The following is a 19489-nucleotide window of genomic DNA, read 5'->3' as shown; positions in this document are numbered from 1 at the left end:
GGGAGGCATTGTCCCGTGTGCGTCCCACTATATTTATGTCTTTGCGCATAGTTCTTTTCGCTGTGAGGACGCGCTGTACACTCAGTTTTTTTGTTTGTTGATCTGTCTCTTGTCCTGGTTTTGAGGACAGCTTCTGGCTAAGTGTCCTGGTTTCTTGCAACGTAGGCAGATGATGTGCTGCAGGTGTTGTGATGACCTATGTTGCTTCCTTGGGCTTGATTCAGCAGTGGCAGCAGGCTGTATTTCTGCAGATGTTGTATGACTGTCAGGGGTATCGAGCAGCTCTGCTCTCCTAGCGCAGGTATCAACCATCTGAGCGAGACTAGGTGCTAGATCGAGAGGAAGACTGAGAATAATCCTACGACAGGTCTCATTGGCATTCCTCTGAGCCTTTTCTTTAATCAACTCTGTTTGTACCCTGGTGTCTTGCACTTTTTTTGCAACTTGGCTTCTCAAACGGTCCACCAACTGTAGGAAACTCTCAGAAGGAAACTGTTTAATGTTGATATAGCTGCATTTAACCTCAATTCCTGGTAATTGAAACAAAGTCTTTTCTGCAGCATTACAGATTTTTTCCAAAACCGACCTACACAACAGTCTGGTTTGTTTTTCTGGGCATTGTATGTCTCCTGGACCGTATAAATGGTGTATTGTAATAGCATTGCCATCACTTTCAAGGGCTTCACTGGGTGTATGTTGTATTTCTTGTAAGACTGCTGTCAAAGCTAACTTCCACTTATTTTCCCATATCTCATATTCAGAAGGTGTTAGTAAACATTTAAACAAATCAGTGATATCTCTAGGTACCATTTCATTTGAATTGAATGTTGCCCTTATCATCCCTTTAAAAATCTCACTGGACCTCCCAAATTCTCTCTGAACTTTAGAGATTTCAGTTTTGTCTCTATATGGTAGTGGTTGATATGTTCTGTTACCATTTCCTCTTCCGAAATGAGCAACCGGTGCTACAGATGGTATAGATTCATCTCTAATGCTGGTAGAGGCAGGGTTATGCCTCCCCACCACCCCTTCAGTCCCGGTGAGAGGCAGCTTGCACCCCCTGTCCCTGGGTTGCTGCGCCTCCGTGCAAACTCGGGCCCCGCCCATGCTGTGAGTTGCTGGGCTGCCCTGACCTCCCCCCACCCTGACCTCCCCCCGCCCCATCCTCAGCGCCAAGGCTGGGAGCTGTGCAGGGGCCGGCCCCGCCCCTGTTCCCGGGGCAACGTGGGGGCTGGCACTGATAAGGAGGGTGTGGGGGAGCGGTGGGAGATAAGAAGTCATTGGAGAAGAGGGTGGAAGAGGGGTTGGAGGGTGGGGGAAGGAAAGGAATGTGAGGGGGAGGGGGTGGGGGGGGTCAGGGATCAGGTCGGAGCACATGGTCGCCGCCATGATCCCTCCGCGTGTGTTTCAGAGACGCTGCAATTCTCTCTGAAGAGAACTCCGGACTATATTTCTCGGTAAGACCAGGTGTTAGAAGGGGATAATGGGTGGGTGAAGGGGTTTCAGGACTGGGATACTGAGGAGGTGGGCAGGTTAGGGAAAACAGAGTATTCGGACTGTGATTCTGTGTTTGTTTGCTTTTTTCTGATTCCAAAATCTTTTTTCATGCTTGTAAAAAAATCTGAATAAATAGAGAAGCTTTATGTTCACCATTTTCGACTTTTAAAGTTAATACTTGTCCAATTTGGTCTCAAAAAAGAAGTGAATTCAGTTCTTGCACAGTGAAATTTGGTATTTCTGCTGTTAGCCAGCATACAAAATGCAGGAGGAGCTTATTTGAGAACAATACATTGTTCAAGATATTGCTAAGGTGTTTTAGTGTGCTCTTTTGTTCCAGCGACAGTTTTGTACCCATTATTTTAATCGTATCGCTGGTCTATTCTCCACCAGACTTATAACACAGCACGAATTAATTGAATTTCCCTCCGTAACACGGAAATCCGGGTGCGGGGCGGGGGGGAGAAGGGAGCTCGTCCCGCCACTTGCCAGAGCTCCCTCCTGTCACTTTCCCCCCCCGGGGGAACGTGGGTACTCTCAGCCCACCGTTTCCACGCTGTCTTGCAGATGGTCCCTAGTCCCTAGCACCCCCTCTCGCAAGCAGCCCCCTCAGTCACTTATAGTAACTCCTCCCAGCCAGGCACGGTCCTGGGTGACGTGAACGAAGGACTCACCAAGCCTGTGAACTGCGGGGTTCCTGTGTGAATTCGTCTGGGGTCCCTCTCCATCCGGCTTGCCTGGGGTACTCAGGCAAGGTCCCCAACTTTTCCCTGTCACTCAAAGCCTTTAAAGCCAGCTAGAGTACTAGGGCAGTTGACTGTCCCAAAAGCTATTCGAGATCTTTTGAAATAAGGGCTCCAGCTTCTGCGTGGGCTTAACGGCAGCACATGTTGGGCGCCAACTGTGGTTCCCCCCCTCACGCAGCCCCCCGAATAATCCGACTAGCTCAGAGATAAGGGGCTGTGAGGGGAGGAATATCAGGAGAAGGGAAAGATATTCAAAAGAGGCTCTTACCCCAATATAAGTTGGTTCAGCTCTCATTATTCTGTGTTGTCCATGTGGAGAGCGGGGCAAAAGAGAGCAAACAGGAAATGTCAGGGGTCTATATAGGCTTTGGACAGGGTGGGCTTTCCTGGCTCTCTGCCAACCCCGTAGGGGTAGAAAGGAGGGTCCAGGGGTTATCTTGATCAGAGTCACAAGGTCCCAGGGAAGGGGGGGCACAGGGTGCCCATGAGCTCACTGTAACACTGCTAATCCAATAGGATCTTCTAGTAGGCCTTTTAATTTGTTTTTAAAGGGCCCTACATCAGAGGAATTAAGTGGGACAGTTACAAACCCAATTCCCCCTTGTACTGATTCGCAGAAAGACTCTAAAACTCAAAGTGAGTTATAAAGTATGTATTTTTTCGGCCAGACGCACGTGGGATACTTCCGCAAAGGCATGCACATCTACCTGCTCTCAGCATTCATTTTATCCTCTAAAATGTTACATATACATTAGGTTCTGCAATACATTTATGCATATTAATTTCCTGGCTCCACCTTGTCCCACTTCATATGCTAATTAACTTATCAGCCCCTTGCACCAGCGCACTGATCATATTGGGGGTTGCATGGGATGAAGTAAATGGTCTTCATCAAAGTTGACCGTCTCATCCCATCTTCTTGTGCATGCTTACTGATCCTTTGGTCACAGTCCAAACCATGAGATTGGTCTAATCTGGTTCGGGGGTCCAAGGAGCTTTGTGTCTTGATAGCCTTTTAATTTTGTCCTGTTTTGGTGACCATCATGCTTCCCTTATCACACATCCTTGTATTCTTTCATGTTGTGCTCGCACGTACACCCTGTCTTCCACATACACCTTGTCTTCCCTTTACAGGCAGTTAGCACAGAAAAATGCAGCAAATACTAAGCAATATATCATCTTAATATCTATTTCTAGTCAGTACCCTTCTAATTCCTAACCCCGTGTCACAGTGCCCCTCTCAATGGAGCTTCCCGGTGGGAGTATAGTGATATTGCTTGGTCCTCTTTTTTCAACTCTTCCCACTGGGCTACTCTTCCCCATGTATTCTAGCTGGGTCCATCCAGGTGTGGAGGGGGGTGCATTGGGTACTGATGGATATGGAGGAAGGAGAAAATCTAAGGGGTCCCAGTTTTTTACTTCTGTTATTTTAAAGGTGTTTAATGATCTCTGCCTGTCGTGATTCAGCTTCTGCTTCCCTCCAGGCTTTTCCTAACTTTGGGCTGCCTACTTCTTCGTGCCCTGCAGAAATTAGGAAATTTATTGCCTGAAATCTGGTTCCTAATTCCACCCTACAACACTCCCGACACCAGGCACTCCTGTGAGAGGCAGTACAGTACTACCTACCTCTTATGAGAGGTTTTACACTCACACAAGACCCAAGGCTCACACCCAGGTCCACAACTCAAACACAAAACTGCACTCACAAAACACACAAAAATTTTATTATAAAACAATACAACAAGTGCTTCTCCTTTCTCCAGCTGCCCTGGTCGCCCGGAGAATGGAACTGCAAATCCAGGCTCCTCTTTCACCTCATACTAATAGTACATCTCATTCATCCAGCAGTTATACTTGTCAGTCACACAAAATGAGACATACACATACACCTCACACACATTTACATAATAAGGTACTCTTCTTGTTATGTTCTAATATTCCTTCGCAAATGCTTATTAGTTACACAGTGTCCTACTTCCCAAAAATCCTCTTAAACCCTTCTAAGATTCCCCATCTTAAACCCTTTCTCCCACTACCCAAATACTTATAAAACCCCAGCCATGTAACAACACATAGACAAACTTTAAAAGGCCCCACTACAAAGCTTTCACATTTGCTTTGCTATCAAGTGGACCTAATCAGCTTCTTCAATGTCTTCAGCTCAGCAGCTTAACACTTCCATCAGCCTAACAATTCATGCCTCAAGGGTATATTGGGGCTTCAGATTTTCTGCATTTCATCTTTTTGCACTCTGTACCAACCCAGTGTGTGTTTCAGATTCAGTCAAAGAAAGAAACTAAGAGTTTCTAGCCAGGCAAAAAGCTTGGGAAAGAGCTGGAGAAGAATGTAAATAATTCTTTATCTCTCTTGTTTTTCACATTGTTTATAGCTAAGTTCTATCACTGTGTGTCAAGCACTTTGCACCAATGGTGTGGGTTGTTTTCACTTCAGAACCAATGGATTTGGTCCTCACGAAGCTCTGTATAAAAGAGCAGTGTATTTTGAATAAATCGGAGTTTTACTATTACAGCCTTCTGACCTGGTCAGAGTCTCTTCATTCCCATCCTGCCTCGACAGCGACATCTGGCGACCCCTCATGAATCTACAGCCTGGGCTGGCGACCTGAACCTCAGCGTCTTGCGGGGGGGTCTCAGCGGCGCGGCACCGTGCCACCAGCCTGTGGCTATGAACAGACACCTTTGCCTTCTTAAGAAAGGTAATGCTAGAAGTCCACGCCTTCTGTAGAAGGCTTGGTCCTATTGTGACCGCGGTTCGGCTTTTAAAAGCCGGGACTGTGCAGGACGGGGTGTCCCTGGAGGAGAGGACTGTCTTGTCTCTAAAAGTGGACATTCGCTGATGGGAGATCTCATAGCAATGGGGAATCAGGCGTCTGCAGCTGATCGGACGGTCTTGTCCACCTGGAAAGTCTCTATCCCGCAGATGGGGGCTCGGGTCTCTGAGGAGGAACTGATATGGCTCTTAATCTGGGCTCAGGATCATGGATTCTCTGCAGACATTGGGCGGGCCTTTGATCGAAAGCTCTGGCGCGATTTGGGGCAGTGCCTCATGAAGCAGATGCACAAGGAGGACGAGGAGGCATCCACACTGTTTTCGGTCTGGGGGCGCGCGTATATGCCCCTGCGGGAGGGAGCCCCAGGGAGCATGGACTCTGAGAGTGTTCTCTCCGGGAGCGATGAGGCCGCTTCTGTGTCTAGTGGTGTCTCGCGTGTCGCCGGGGACTCCTGCTGGTCCCAGCACTCCCCAACCCCATGGCTATACTCAGCTTGGGAAATTTTTGCCAGCCAATCAGCCGCAGATTGCACAGCAGACTATACCCCGGCTGGCTGAACAGGCACAGTCTGCCTTGGGCACGGTGCGAGTGCCAGCACCTGCTTTTCAGGAGGTGCTGGGAGTGCCATCGTTGCAGCTCTCGGGCTTGGCCCACCCGCCTTTGCACAGCCTGTTGGGGGCTGTTCCATCTTCACCGTGACAGCCTGGACCCTGTCCATCGGTTGACCAGACGGCTCAGCTGGTTCAGCCCTTGTTGGGGCCCCTCTCCAGTCTGCAGCTGGGGGGAGGGGTGGTGCGGCCCGCGGCGCCAGGTGCTGCGGGGGCAGTGGCCCCCCTGACTCCTTCATTATCAGCTATGGAAACTGTGCAGATGTATGGGCCTTGCCCCCATCTACTGCTGGGGCCAAGGATGCAGCCTTTCGTTCACTACCTGGCACAACTCCCGCTTCCCGCGGGGGCTCCGGTTCTACTGGCGGGGCCAGCGCAGCTGATTCCCGTAACGTCCCGCTGCGCGACATGTGCTGGGACTGACTTGATTTCTTTCACGGTGCCAGCGTCAATGGTTCAACAGCATGTTATGGGGGGCACTTCGGTGTCATTTTCGGCCCTCCCTGCCCCGGGACTGACGCCAGCGCTGGAGGCGGTGCCTGCTTTCCACGCCACGCCTGCTGTGGTGCCGGCGCTCCCAGCGATGGGGCCTGACACCCTGCCCGCCGCGCCCTCGGCTGGAGCGGTTTTGCCTTTCGCCATGCCCGCTGCTTCAGTGGCTCCAGCGGTGCCTCTGGCTCCTGCCCCCGCCCCCCCCCCCCGCTGTCTCAACGGCAGCACCTCTGCCTCTCGCCCCACCTGCTACTTCGGCGGTGGCAGTTCTGCCTCCTGCCCCGCCCGCTGTTGCTTCAGTGCCTGTGATGCCTGCTGCACCCCAGCAGCCAGTGCCGTTCCTACCTCCGATGACTTCAGCTTCAATGCACATCACATCCACGGTGTTGCAAGCTCCTGCTGATGCTTTCATATTGCCATCTGTGATGAAAGGATCCACCGAGCAGCCGGTGATGGTTCCAGTCCCCACCCCGTCACCGGCGGCTGGCCCTCCTAGTTCGGGAGCTGTTGGCTCGTGGGCCGTGCCAAGTTCTTCAGCTTCGCGGTCGATAGCCGCTTCCCCAGCCTCGGTGTCTCCCGTCAGCCCACCCTCCCCTATGGATCGCAGACTGTCCCACACACCCCTGTCACAGGAGGCAGGTAGTGACAGCGATGATTTGATCTTGATTCTGTCACGGGGGCCTGACTGTCTGTCGGTACGCCAACACCAACAAGGGCAGCGAGCAACCCAGAGAGATCTGTGGATGCTGCCTCCCTGTCAGGTGTCTGTGCGACCGATAAATCCCCGTCGCTTCTGGGATGCGGTCAGGCAAAGCGCTATGGAAGCGTGTGATTGGGATTTGTTAGAGCGGGTGGGAAAGCCTGGTGCTGTGGTTTTGAACCCGCCTCTCAAGGAGGCTGAGACCGTGCCTAGCAGCCAGTTGATTGCTCTGTCCTCCCCAGGGGGAGCACAAGGGGGTGGGGGTAACGGTGCTTCAGTGCGACGTAAGCTTCAAGCCTTTCCTGTGCACAAGGCTGTCCCAAATTCAGGACAACAGGACAAGCACGAAGTTATAGCTTGGGAGGTTGTACAGGATTTGCAGGACAAGGTGGCAAAACATGGGCTGGGTTCTGCCCCATTGATGCAGGTCCTCAGAGTGATGAACACTGACCTGCTGGCTCCCTATGATATCAAACATCTGGCCTCTGTGTTGTTCCAACCTGTGCAGATGGATCTTTTGATGAGCAACTGGAGGAGGATGGCCGACAGGGTTGCAGCTGAGAATCAACACTATCCTCAGACAGACCCTAGGTGCTGTGTGGGGGTGGACGCACTCATGGGACTCAATAACTTTGCCAGTCCTGATTTTCAGGCTACTTGGCACCACATCGTACTTGAGCAGGCCCAGAAGATAGGCTTTGCGGCATTGCTCAAGACCATGGAGACAGCTGCTCACGGGCAATGATATGTAAAGATAGCACAGGGGGCCAAAGAGTTGTTCCTGCCATTTGTTGAGAGGCTTGCAGCTGCTTTGGAGAAGCAGATTGAGGATGAGACTTTGAGGCAGGTTTTGTGCAAAACTTTGGCAAGGGACAACGCAAATGAGGATTGTAGGAAAATTATAGATGCATTGCCGGGCGATCCATCATTGACAGACACGGTCGAGGCTTGTTCCAAGGTTGGTACAGTGGACCATAAAATGTCTGTTCTGGCAGCATCTTTGCAGGCAGGCCTGTCGTCCTCAGGGACTGGTCGGCGCAAGAAGGGGAAGAAGAAGGGCAAGCAGGTGCAGGGGACAAAAGTCAAGAAGGGGTCAGACTCTAATTTTCTGTGCTCCAGGTGTGGTAAGCCATGTCATTTTGCGAAGAAATGCAAGTCTACTTACCATGCTAATGGTAAGCGTTTGACAGGCTTGGGAAACGGGGGCAGGAGCGCACAGGGGAACTGCGCGCTGACACAAGTGATCCCCCAGAGCACAGCACCAGTGCAGGGTGCCCCAGTCAACTTGACACAGGTACCCATGGCTCTGCCGGGGTGGATGTACACACCGCAGCAGCAGTCGTCTTAGATTCTACTGAGGTGCACAGGGTACCTCTGAATGCATTTGGGACTTTAGGTCATGGATTGGGTGCATTGTTGATGGGGCGGTCTAACACTACCCTTCTGGGAGTCTTTGTGCACCCGGGTGTCATTGATTCTGATTTTATGGGCCAGATTTGTGCTATGGTTTGCACACCCTCCCCTCCTGTCGTTATTCTGGCAGGAACCTGCATTGCTCAACTTGTGCCTTTCCAGTCGTGTGTTCCCAGGGCAGATCAACAGATGCGTGGAGATGGTGGCTCCGGATCCATGGGATTGCCACAAGTCCTCTGGTCCGCGCTCATTTCTTCCAATCGCCCACAGATGATGTGCTCCGTGGTTTTGCCAGGTGCCAGCCCGTCTCGGATCCAGCTGCAAGGTTTGATCGACACCGGGGCCGACGTGACAGTCGTCTCCGCCTCTGTGTGGCCTCCTAAGTGGCCTTTGGACTCTGTGGGAGAGGCCATTGAAGGCTTGGGGGGTGCAGCACAGACATTTGTGAGCCGGCAGGCTGTGTTGATCAAAAACACGGAAGGGCAGACAGCTAAGGTTCGGCCCTATGTTACTGCAGCTCCGGTCACTCTTTGGGGGCGGGATGTGCTGGCAGCCTGGGGTGTGCGCATAGGGACGGAGTTTTGACGGGGGTCACTGTGTTGAAGGGCACAGATTACCCTACACTGCCTTTACGGTGGTTGGTGACCAGACCCATCTGGGAGAACCAGTGGCCCCTGCCATTTGAGAAATTAGTCACCCTTCATGAGTTAGTTCAGGATCAGCTTAGCCAGGGACACATTGAGTCTTCTACCAGTCCCTGGAACACACCTGTTTTTGTAATCAAGAAGAAGTCGGGGAAATGGAGGTTGTTACAGGACCTCCGAAAAGTCAATGCAGTCATGGAAAGCATGGGGGCATTGCAGCCTGGTATGCCCTCGCCTACCATGCTCCCTGCAGGTTGGGACATCTTGATCATTGATTTGAAAGATTGTTTTTTCACGATCCCTCTGCGTCCTGATAACAGACCAAAATTTGCTTTTACTGTGCCTTCTGTCAACAATGATCAGTCTGTACGGAGATATCAATGGAAAGTTTTGCCACAGGGCTGCAAGAACAGTCCAACCATTTGTCAATGGTATGTGGCCCAGGCCTGGTCCGGAGTCCGCGAGCAGTTCCCTGATGTGTATTGTTATCACTACATGGATGACATTCTGGTGTCGGCTCCCACTCGGGAGGAACTGCAGAGCGTTCGGCCTCAGTTGTTCTCCGCCTTGCATTCTTATGGACTGCAAGTGGCTCCGGAAAAGGTTCAGAGCCGACCTCCTTGGAAGTATTTGGGGCTCAAGATTCTTGAGCGAACCATTCAACATCAGAAGGTGCAATTTCCAGAGTCTATTGCAACCCTGAATGATGCCCAGAGATTGCTTGGGGTCCTCAATTGGTTCCGTCCCTATCTGGGGCTGACCACAGCGCAGCTGTCCCCGCTGTTCAAACTTTTACAGGGGGACCCAGACCTGAGTTTGCCTCGGAAATTGACTCCTAAAGCACAGCAAGCACTGGAGGAGGTTCAAAAGGCTCTGTCTACTTGCCAGGTTTACCGAGTAGACCCTTCCATTGATATCACTGTTTTTATTACCTATCCAGACAGTCATCCCACGGGTATCATTGGCCAGTGGAATGAAAAATGGCCTGATCCTTTGCACATCTTAGAGTGGGTTTTTTTTACCCCATCAACTAAAAAAGACAGTGTCTTTGCTGATTGATTTGGTTGCCCAGCTGATAATCAAATGCCGTTATCGGTGTTTGCAATTGATGGCAGCCGATCCTGCGAGGATCATTCTTCCAATGGAACGGGACACCTTTGAGTGGTGTCTCATCAAGAATGTTCCTTTGCAATGTGCGCTGCAAATTTTTTTGGGGCAAATTGTTTACCATCTGCCCAGTCGCAAATTGTTGCAAATGGCAAAGACAATCAATCTATTCTTGCGACCAAAAAATAGTCAAGTGCCAGTTTGGGGACCCACTGTCTTCACTGACGGTTCAGGGAAAACGGGAAACGCCATTGTGACCTGGAAGGATGAGTCTGGATGGCAAGTGCTGGAAGGCCATGTGTCCGGCTCAGCCCAGTTGGTTGAGCTGAAAGCTGTTGCTATGGCGTTTCAGAGGTTCTCTCAGGTGCCTTTGAATTTGGTCACTGACTCTGCTTATGTTGCAGACGTAACTAAGCAGTTAGATTGCTCACTGCTGAAGGAGGTCAACAGTGCCATCTTGTTTCAATTGCTGAGAGGATTGTGGTGTGCAATTCAGGACCGGGTTCATCCGTACTACATCCTGCACATTCGGAGTCACACCACTTTACCAGGTTTTATAACTGAAGGTAACGCCAGGGCTGATAGGTTGGCTAACCCTGCATGGGTGGCACCTCAGCCTGATAGAACTGCAGAAGCCAAGGCATCGCACGACTTTTTTCACCAAAGTGCACATACTTTGCAAAAACAGTTTGATTTGACAGCAACCAAGGCTCGTGACATTGTCAGCTCTTGTGCTGACTGTCATGGGTTTGCTGCACCTTTACCGGCGGGGGTGAACCCAAGAGGCCTGAAGGCCTTGCAGCTCTGGCAAACAGATGTTACACACATTGCCAAGTTCGGTCGACTCAAGTATGTGCATGTGTCTGTCGACACCTTCTCCTCCGCCATGTGGGCAACTGTTCACACGGGGGAGAAGAGTTGCAACGCGATTACTCATTGGAGGATGGCTTTTGCAGTTCTGGGGATACCTTCATGCGTAAAGACTGACAATGGCCCTGCCTATGCCTCACAGAAGGTACGTCAGTTTTTGCGCCTGTGGGGAGTCTCACACAAGTTCGGCACTGCGCATTCACCAACAGCTCAAACCATTGTTGAACGCGCACATGGCACTTTAAAGCGTGTTCTGGAGAAACAAAAAGGGGGAGTGCCAGGAGAGACTCCACACCGTCAGTTGAAGAAAGCTTTGTATACAATCAACCATTTAACTGTGCCAAAGAATTCAGAGATTCCTGTTATTTTGAATCATTTTCTCTCACTGCATTCAGCAGGTGAGACGCACCTGCACCGAGTGAAGGTCTGGGTGCGGGACCTTGTCACCAATAGGTGGGAGGGTCCGTGCGACCTCATTACTTGGGGCCGCGGGTATGCATGTGTCTCCATAGGTACCAGGGTACGATGGATACCTGCAAAGTGTGTTCACCCTGACTTGAGACAGCAGAAACAGAATGTGGTCAACAGAAAGCCTGTGAGCGGTGACCATGGTGCTGACCATCCATCACAATCTTCGGATGATGATCAAGACACCGACCATCAGTCAGCCGGCCCCTCCACAAGGGGAAAATGAACATTTGATTCACTTTGCTTTTGGACATGGACTGGTGATGAGTTAGACTGCCTGTGTTACAAGCAGACTAACAATGTTTTGGTGTTGGTGATGGAGTTTTAGATTTAATAGTTGAGTTTGTAAAGAGTTATAGTGTAAGTCAAAATCTCTTTGACTGTTCTGAGCCAACATCCAATCGGGGTTTTGAATTATCAACTAGTGAACCTCGGAGTCGCGTTTGTCCTCTTCTTTGCAAGGTGTTCTGACAAACACCGCCTCCTTCTTTAAACAAAAAGGGGGAAATGTGGGTTTCAGATTCAGTCAAAGAAAGAAACTAAGAGTTTCTAGCCAGGCAAAAAGCCTGGGAAAGAGCTGGAGAAGAATGTAAATAATTCTTTATCTCTCTTGTTTTTCACATTATTTATAGCTAAGTTCTATCACTGTGCGTCAAGCACTTTGCACCAATGGTGTGGGTTGTTTTCACTTCAGAACCAATGGATTTGGTCCTCACGAAGCTCTGTATAAAAGAGCAGTGTATTTTGAATAAATCGGAGTTTTACTATTACAGCCTTCTGATCTGGTCAGAGTCTCTTCATTCCCATCCTGCCTCGACAGCGACAACCCAGCCCTCAATATAGCCGAGATTCCTACAGGAAGTCAGATATGAGTCAGCGTAGCAGTACCTTGGAATTAGGATTCCTGCAGTCTAGATTACAGGCAATTCTAATGTCCTAGGATGATGTTATGAAGCTTGTATCCCCAGTCGTCTGTTCTGTTTATGCTGGATATTATGTTCTGTGCCTTCAAGACTGGCTCTGAAAAGCAAAGTTTTGTTTTGTTATCAGCCTGCTCACTCCCCCACGGTCTGCTGAACACAGACGGCGCAGTACATAGTGCTGCTTTTGCTTTTTGCCTTTGCTCTTGCTCCTGCTTGTGCTTGCTTTTGCTTTTTGCTTGTTAGTTAGTTTAGCGAGGCAGTCTGAATTTTCCCTGGACTGTCTTTCTTTCCCTTTTCCTGGAACCATTCAAACCTGCTCCGGACTGGGACCTGGGAAAACACTGAGATTTTTGCACTTTGTGGCCTGCAGCATCCATTCTCAGCACCGGAGGGACTGGTAACGGAGCGACCACTCCCAGGAGAGACTTTCTGAACTTGTCATCTCTTCAGAGAGATGAAAGAGTTTTGTCATCTGGTATTGCTAATTTTTTTGTGCTGGGGAGTGCTTTGCCTGTTCAATAAACAGGTTTTTTTCTACTTCTTTCTTAGGAAATTCTTCTCAAACTAGGTGGGGGGAAGGGCCTTGGGGTTTGCTTTCTGAGGGCTCCTTCTGGAGGTTTTCTCCCAAATTTGCCCTAAACCATGACATCTAGTCCCCTTTGTTTCCTTAATCCCTGTTTTAGCCCCAAGGTATCTAATCCTCCCCGTTCCAGACTATCACTCAGTCTCCAACATTCGTTCATCTCATCACCGGCTGGGCCCCTTATGGGGAGACGGAAACACGGTTAGAAAGACTCCACACTGTCCCATCCGTGTCTCACACACATGCACACACACTCCCAGATTTTTCATGATTTTTTTTTTTTTGCGATATACTCACCCATGTAGTTTTTTCATTCACCGGTTTAGGATTTGCCACAGTTTCTTATGGAGTTTTACTCCCCTTTCTTGTTTTGTCCTTTTTATCCTATCGACTGAGGGTTAACCTGCAGTCTCTCATAGCTACAGGAAAAGCCAGGTCAGGCCACTGTAATTTTAAGTGGGGCACCTCCTCCCTGGGACCCCTGGAGCCACAGAGACTTGAGGTATATCTCGATGGAACCTCCAAATTGTGAAAAACAGAGTTCACTCCTTAGAATTTTTAAAAGTTTAATAATAATAGGGTAAAAGAAGGACAATATTTCCAGCGCTGGGATGCTTTTGATGAACGGCCAAAGAGCACAAAAAAACACTTAAAATCATGTTCTTTATATACAGTTACATTGCTGGTGTTACATGCATATTCATTAGCTTATACATTATTTAAAAATTCCCAAGAGCTTTTGATGTTGCAAGGGTTCTTCGTGTTTAGGTTTCCCATCCTGACTTATCTGTATGACATCCTGAGATGAAGTCAATAAATTTTATTCTATCCCGTGATTTCATCCCTGTTGTTTCACACTTTTCTGAAAAGAGGAGTTAACAAGCTCTTCCCCAGTCTCCTCTGGTGCACTGTCTTGTGTCACTGTTATCTTCTCACTTGGACAGGTCAGTCAGTGGATGGCCTTACACTGTTCTTAGTTACACAAAAGCCTTTTAACGTCTTAGGTTTTGCTAAGGTCTATTGTCCCAGATGGAAGAAGCAAGATGTATTCCATTTCCCATCTGTATAGCAGTTGTCTTCTGTTAAGTGGGCAGTTTTCCTTCTCTCTTCCACAAACCAATCCTCTCTCAGGGGTGACATCTGCTGATAATGGGCTGTTGAATGTCACTGCATGACTGATAAGAACTATAACATCCCATTGTGAGATGCTCTGCCCAGAGGGAGGAGCCAAACATTTCTACCTGGATATAATCTTGAGTTTCTGGAACACCATCACGGCTTGTCCTGCACTGGATATCCCTGAGGAACAGCTGTCTCTTCTACTGCAGGAAGACTACACCCTTTTCTACAGGATCACTGCTCCAAGAGAACCACACCTGACATTCCAGGAGGACTGCAGCCATAATTCCCAATTAGACTGCTGCCAACACCCTGACTAACAGGGGGTCAGGTTGTATTCTGACTCTGTCAGTGTTGTTTTGGTTCTCTGCATTGTTTATTTTATCTTTTAAAAAAATTTTCTTCCCTAATAAAGAACTGTTGTTCCTGCTCCCATATTTTTGCCTGAGAGCCCTCCTCATGTGGGACTCAGATTCAGTCAAAGAAAGAAACTGAGAGTTTCTAGCCAGGCAGACACCTGAGAAAGAGCTGGAGAGAATGTAAATAATTCTTTATCTCACTTGTTTTTCACATTGCTTTTAGTTAAGTTCTATCACTGTGCGTCAAGAACTCTGCACCAATTAGTGGGTTGTTTTCACTTCAGAACCAATGGATTTGGTCCTTGCGAAGCTCTGTATAAAAGAGCAGTGTATTTTGAATAAATCGGAGGTTTACTCTCAGCAGCCTTTTAAGTCGGTCTTCTCATTCCCGTCCTGCCTCAACAGCGACATCTGGCGACCCCTCGTGAATCTACAGCCTGGGCTGGCGACCTGAACCTCAGCTTATTGCAGGGGGGGTCTCGGCAGCGCGGCTCCGCGCCACCAGCCTGTGGCTGTGAATGGACACCTTTGCCTTCTTAAGAAAGGTAACGCTGGAAGTCCACGCTGTCCGGAAAAGGCTGGGTCCTGTTTGGACTGTGGACCGGCTCTTAAGAGCCCGGAACTGAGCGGGACGGGTTTTCCCTGGAATAGTGGACTGTTGGACTCTTGAAGTTGACATCTGCTAGGGAAAAGATTCTTAAAAATGGGAAACCAGCCATCGGCAGTCGAGCAAGCAGTCTTGACTGCCTGGCGAGCCAGCATCCCTCTTATCGGAGCTTGGCTCTCTGAGAACGACCTGATCAGACTTTTGTGTTGGGCTCGGGACTGGGGATTTTCTGTAAATCCCAGATTCCCCTTTGACCCTAAGGTCTGGCTCAACCTTGGACGCTGTCTCACGGCGCAAATGCGCAAAGGAGACACCACCACATCCGACCTGGCTGCAATCTGGGCGGGCATCGACATAGCCTTGTACACAGGCAGGAATTCCGACCGGAACATTTCGGGATCCCGGAGGCGGACTGCACCGCAGCCCGCGCGGCGGCTGGCTGCGCGGCACACCCTGCCCAGAGCACGGTACCGATGACACTGCCCGCCCCTCCCGAGGCAGCCGGGGTGCCTTTGCCGCAGCTATCAGCTTCAGCACACCCGGCATTGCATGGACTGCACGGGGCAGCCCCGGACTGGCGGGCGCCGCCGCCGCCTGCGGCCCCGCAGCCCCCCGCTTTCCAAACTGCATTTGCGGGGGGTTGGTGCTGCCCGTGGTGCTGGGCGCAGCGGGGGCGGGTGCCGCCCCCCCCGGCTCCTTCGCTGGTGGAGCCTGCGCAGACGGCGATGCAGCCTTTGGTCCCTCCCCTGGCACGCCCACCGCCACCAGCAGGAATTCCAATTGTGCCGGCGGGACAGCCTTTGCCTCCCAGTCCGCCCCTCTGCACGTCATGCGGTCTGGTTCATTGGATTTCATTTACGGTGCCAGCATCTGCTGTTCAACAGCACGTTTTGAGTGGGACACCCGTGTTCTTCTCCGCCCTGCCCACTGTGGGATGGACTCCCACGCCAGAGGTGGTGCCTGCCTTCTACACCACGCCTGCCGTGGCGCCACCCCTGCCGACAGCGGACTTCACTGTAACGCCCACCGCTGCTCCGGCAGCAGCGGCAGCCTGGACTCCGCCCACCCTGGAGCCACCGGCGTCACTCCCAGGAGGAATCGCCGCAACCGCGGCGCTGCCTGCTGCGTTCTGGATGCAAGAGCCGCCGCCGCCGCCGACCTCAGGATCGGCGGGAGAGCCGTGGCCGCCGCCGCCGCCCCCGGCCCCGCCGGGAGATGCTGCCGTGGCGCCCGCCCCTCTCACCACGGGGGAGGGGCGTCCACAGGGCGCAGCGGCTCCCACTGCCGCGCCCCCTGAAGCCGGCTCATCAGCAGCGGCTCCGCCCTGCGATCTGGCGGCCGAGAGCCCCATGTTGGACAATGAGTCCAGCCCTTCATCCCCTCCAGACCGTACCGAGCCGGCAGGGGGGGACACCAGCTCGGTCCCCAGCAGCAGCACCACTGCTGCTGGTCCCGGAGCTGGGAATGAGGTGGGTGGGGTCGCGGATCAGGGAACTGCGCGGGGACAGGAGAGCAGTCTCTTGTATTGGGCAGGTGTGGGTGGTGCAGGGAGTCTCGGAGCCTGGGTGAAATTCTATATTCCCGGGGAAACAGCCCCTTCTCGCACCCTGCGGATCCTGCTCTTGTGGCTCGCGGAGCGAGATGCCGAGAAACTGTGGGAAAACTTATTGCTAGGCGGGGTGGGGGGAAGGGCAGAAGCTCGGAGGAATTGCTGGGTTTCTCGCAGCCTGTTGGGAGCGTGCACTGATGTATGAGGTTGGGACAGGTCGCTCATTTATCAGTGGTCTTAGAGTGCCCTGGGGATCCGAAGTTCAGGGGCCCCAGGAAATACCAAAGAGAAGCTGGGGGCCGAGCTGGGTGACTCGGCTTGGCAGAGAGTCTTGGCTGCCCCCGGCCGGGTTTGGGACACATGGCTCTGCCCACGGGGCCAGGGGCCAGGTCCTCCGCCTTGCCAAACATCGCTGGGTCCTAGAGTCCACCGCTGGCTCTTAAAAAAAAAAAAAAAAAAAAAAAAAAAGCGGAAAGAGCTGTGTTTTCACTAACAGCTCAAAGTACTGGGAAGCCACGAATCAACCTCAGCCCAAGTGATTGAATTAAGGGCTGTGGCCATGGCATTTCAGAGATTTCATGGCATTTCAGAGCCTTCTGAGTCAGAGCCTTCTCATTCCCGTCCTGCCTCGACAGTGACACCCTTAATTTCAAATTTATAAAATTCAGGGAGAAGAGGTTTACATTTTTCTATTTCAGGGGCGGCTCCTGCCTTGCTTAGCAGACACCTGTCTTTCCAAACCAAGACATCTGTGTTGCCTTTATAAAAGACAACCAGGGACCTGGTTCAGATGGCAGCACGGCAGCCTGGTCTCGGCCGGACTGCTCGGGCTAATCAACAGACGCAGACACCAATATGGCAGACGGTTGAAAAGCCTTTATTATCCTATCTCGTGGGTTTAAATAGTTTTTAGGGGTCTTTGCTACGTCAGAGGGGGGTTGGGGGTCGTAGGGGCTAGTTGGGTAGTGGAAATTTACTAGGGCCGGTGTGGCTGCATTCCTCTGAGGCTTCTGGAGTTAGAAGATAGCGTGGGGGAGAGAGAGAGAGAGGGGGATGGGTCTATCTTTCCGTCACATCCCGTGTTGGTCTTCCGCTCCGCCTGTCCCTATCTACCACATCTCCCCCCTCCTTATCACATATAAAATGAGGTAGTCGTAGGTAGAGGCACTGGAGTGAGGTACAAACTTGCAACTTGTTAAGGAAAGGGTGGTTTAGTAGATCTGGGTAGATTTTTCAAGGCAGGTGCTGAAGGCTTTAGCTACTGACTGTGTTTGCAGTTTTTGGTTTATAGCATTTGTTGGTGGCCTATGAACAGAATGTTTGCCCTTTCCAGACGGGCCTGAACAAGCGAGACTAGTTTATTCAGCAGGCATGGTCCTATGGTAATAGCCAAAAGCAGTATTGCCAGTGGACCCACCAGGGCAGAAATTAAAGTGGTGAGCCAAGGTGATTGATTGAACCAGGATTCAAACCAGCTCTGCTGGGTCTCCCTGTCTCTCTTTCTCTGAGCCAGTCTGTCTCGGAGTTCTGCCATGGAGTCTTTAACGACTCCCGTATGATCCGCATAAAAGCAGCATTCCTCCTTCAACGCTGCACACAATCCCCCCTGCTGCATAAACAAAAGGTCCAGTCCCCGCCTATTTTGTAAAACTACTTCTGAAAGCGAAGAGACTGATTTCTCTAGGTAGGAGATGGATTTCTCGATCCTCTGCAGGTCCTCGTCGATGGTCATTTGCAGCTGGGAGAGTCCGTGCTGTTGGGTTGCGATGGCTGAGACGCCTGTGGCTGTGCCAGCTGCTCCCAGGCCAAGCAGCATCGCGATAGTTATACCTGTGATGATTTCCCTTTTGTGGAGTCTGTTAGGTTCTTCGAGAAGATGGTATATCTCTTCGTCTGAGTGGTACAAGACCCTGGGGACAATCAGAACTTGGACACAGAAATCAGTAGAGTCATTGAATTTGTCAAGGAACACACAAGGACTCACTCCGGACCTTTGGCAGACCCACATCCCAGACGCAGATGGGATCACCCACTTGTTAGTTTTTCTGTTAGGTTTGACAACTTTAGTGCAGAAGTTGCCTTTCTGCTTTGCTAAGGTTGCATTTCCAAAACATCTGCCCTGTCCTGTGATTTGACTCAGGGTGATTCCTCTGCGGGGAGTGTCCCATCTGCACTGGTGGGGGGCGCTGGCTGAGGAGTAACTGAAGGGGGTGTCCAAAGCAATGCCTTCATAAAAAGGGGGTTTGATATCATAGCAAAGCCAACAGGAGTTAGTTAGGTTCGGTTTGGTTTCGTTTAGGGTTAAAAAGGTAGCTTCTAGCATACGAAAGATTGGGTTTGGGTCTGACTCAGCCATGCGGCCTATCTGGGGGGTATCTGCAAGGCTGGTCGGGGTGTCAGTGGCTTTTGGGGTCAGGGTTTTGAGGTGGGTTGTGTTTTTCCCTCTCAGCACATTCCTGATAATTTTGTTGGGTCCCACTGGTCGAGGCGTTGGCGGCTGGAGCCTGATAATTCTCACATTCACCCACCTCCTCGGTCCTTTGAGGACCACCGTCCATGTTCTACCCGTGGCCCAGATAGGGTGATCTGGCTGTAGGACAGTCATGTTATAACTTACGCATGCCCGTTGTCTAGGCTGTGCAGTGTGGTCTCCGCAGCCAAAGGGTGCCCAGGTGAACTGTAAGAATTTGTCGGGCTCCTGTGGTTGCCACCCGTCTGCCCATGGTCTGGCATCTGTAACAATGGTTTCGCAGCCCCAATACCCACAATGTCCCCACCCCGGGTAGTCACAGTACCTTTTCCCTGGGTTGGACGCTGGGCACCAGTAAGATATGTACATGAGTATGATGTGTGGGCTTGAGGGCCGTATTTTCGGTTGCCCTGGAAACAGATCGGCTATGTGGAATACGAAGGATGGAGCGTTTGCGGTGGTGACCTCTTTGAACGCCTTGTCACTTGAGAGATGTTGCATGACCCATCTGAACGGCTGGTGAGGGTAGTGGCCTGGGTCGGC

At 51.1% G+C, this 19489-nt stretch overlaps 1 long non-coding RNA gene across 1 annotated transcript in view; it reads left to right on the top strand.

Moving 5' to 3' along the window:
* The first annotated feature begins 1340 nt into the window (after window positions 1-1340).
* The window catches only part of LOC116806916 (uncharacterized), a 34728-nt gene continuing 16579 nt past the window's right edge, over window positions 1341-19489 (top strand). The window contains exon 1 of the long non-coding RNA XR_012053371.1: window positions 1341-1457. This is a non-coding gene — a long non-coding RNA (uncharacterized lncRNA). The remainder of the gene's footprint in view (window positions 1458-19489) is intronic.

Source organism: Taeniopygia guttata, chromosome W, assembly GCF_048771995.1.
Source record: "Taeniopygia guttata chromosome W, bTaeGut7.mat, whole genome shotgun sequence".
NCBI lineage: Eukaryota > Metazoa > Chordata > Aves > Passeriformes > Estrildidae > Taeniopygia > Taeniopygia guttata.
Note: the sequence above shows the minus strand (reverse complement) of the source record. Positions and strands in the feature narration are given on the sequence as shown.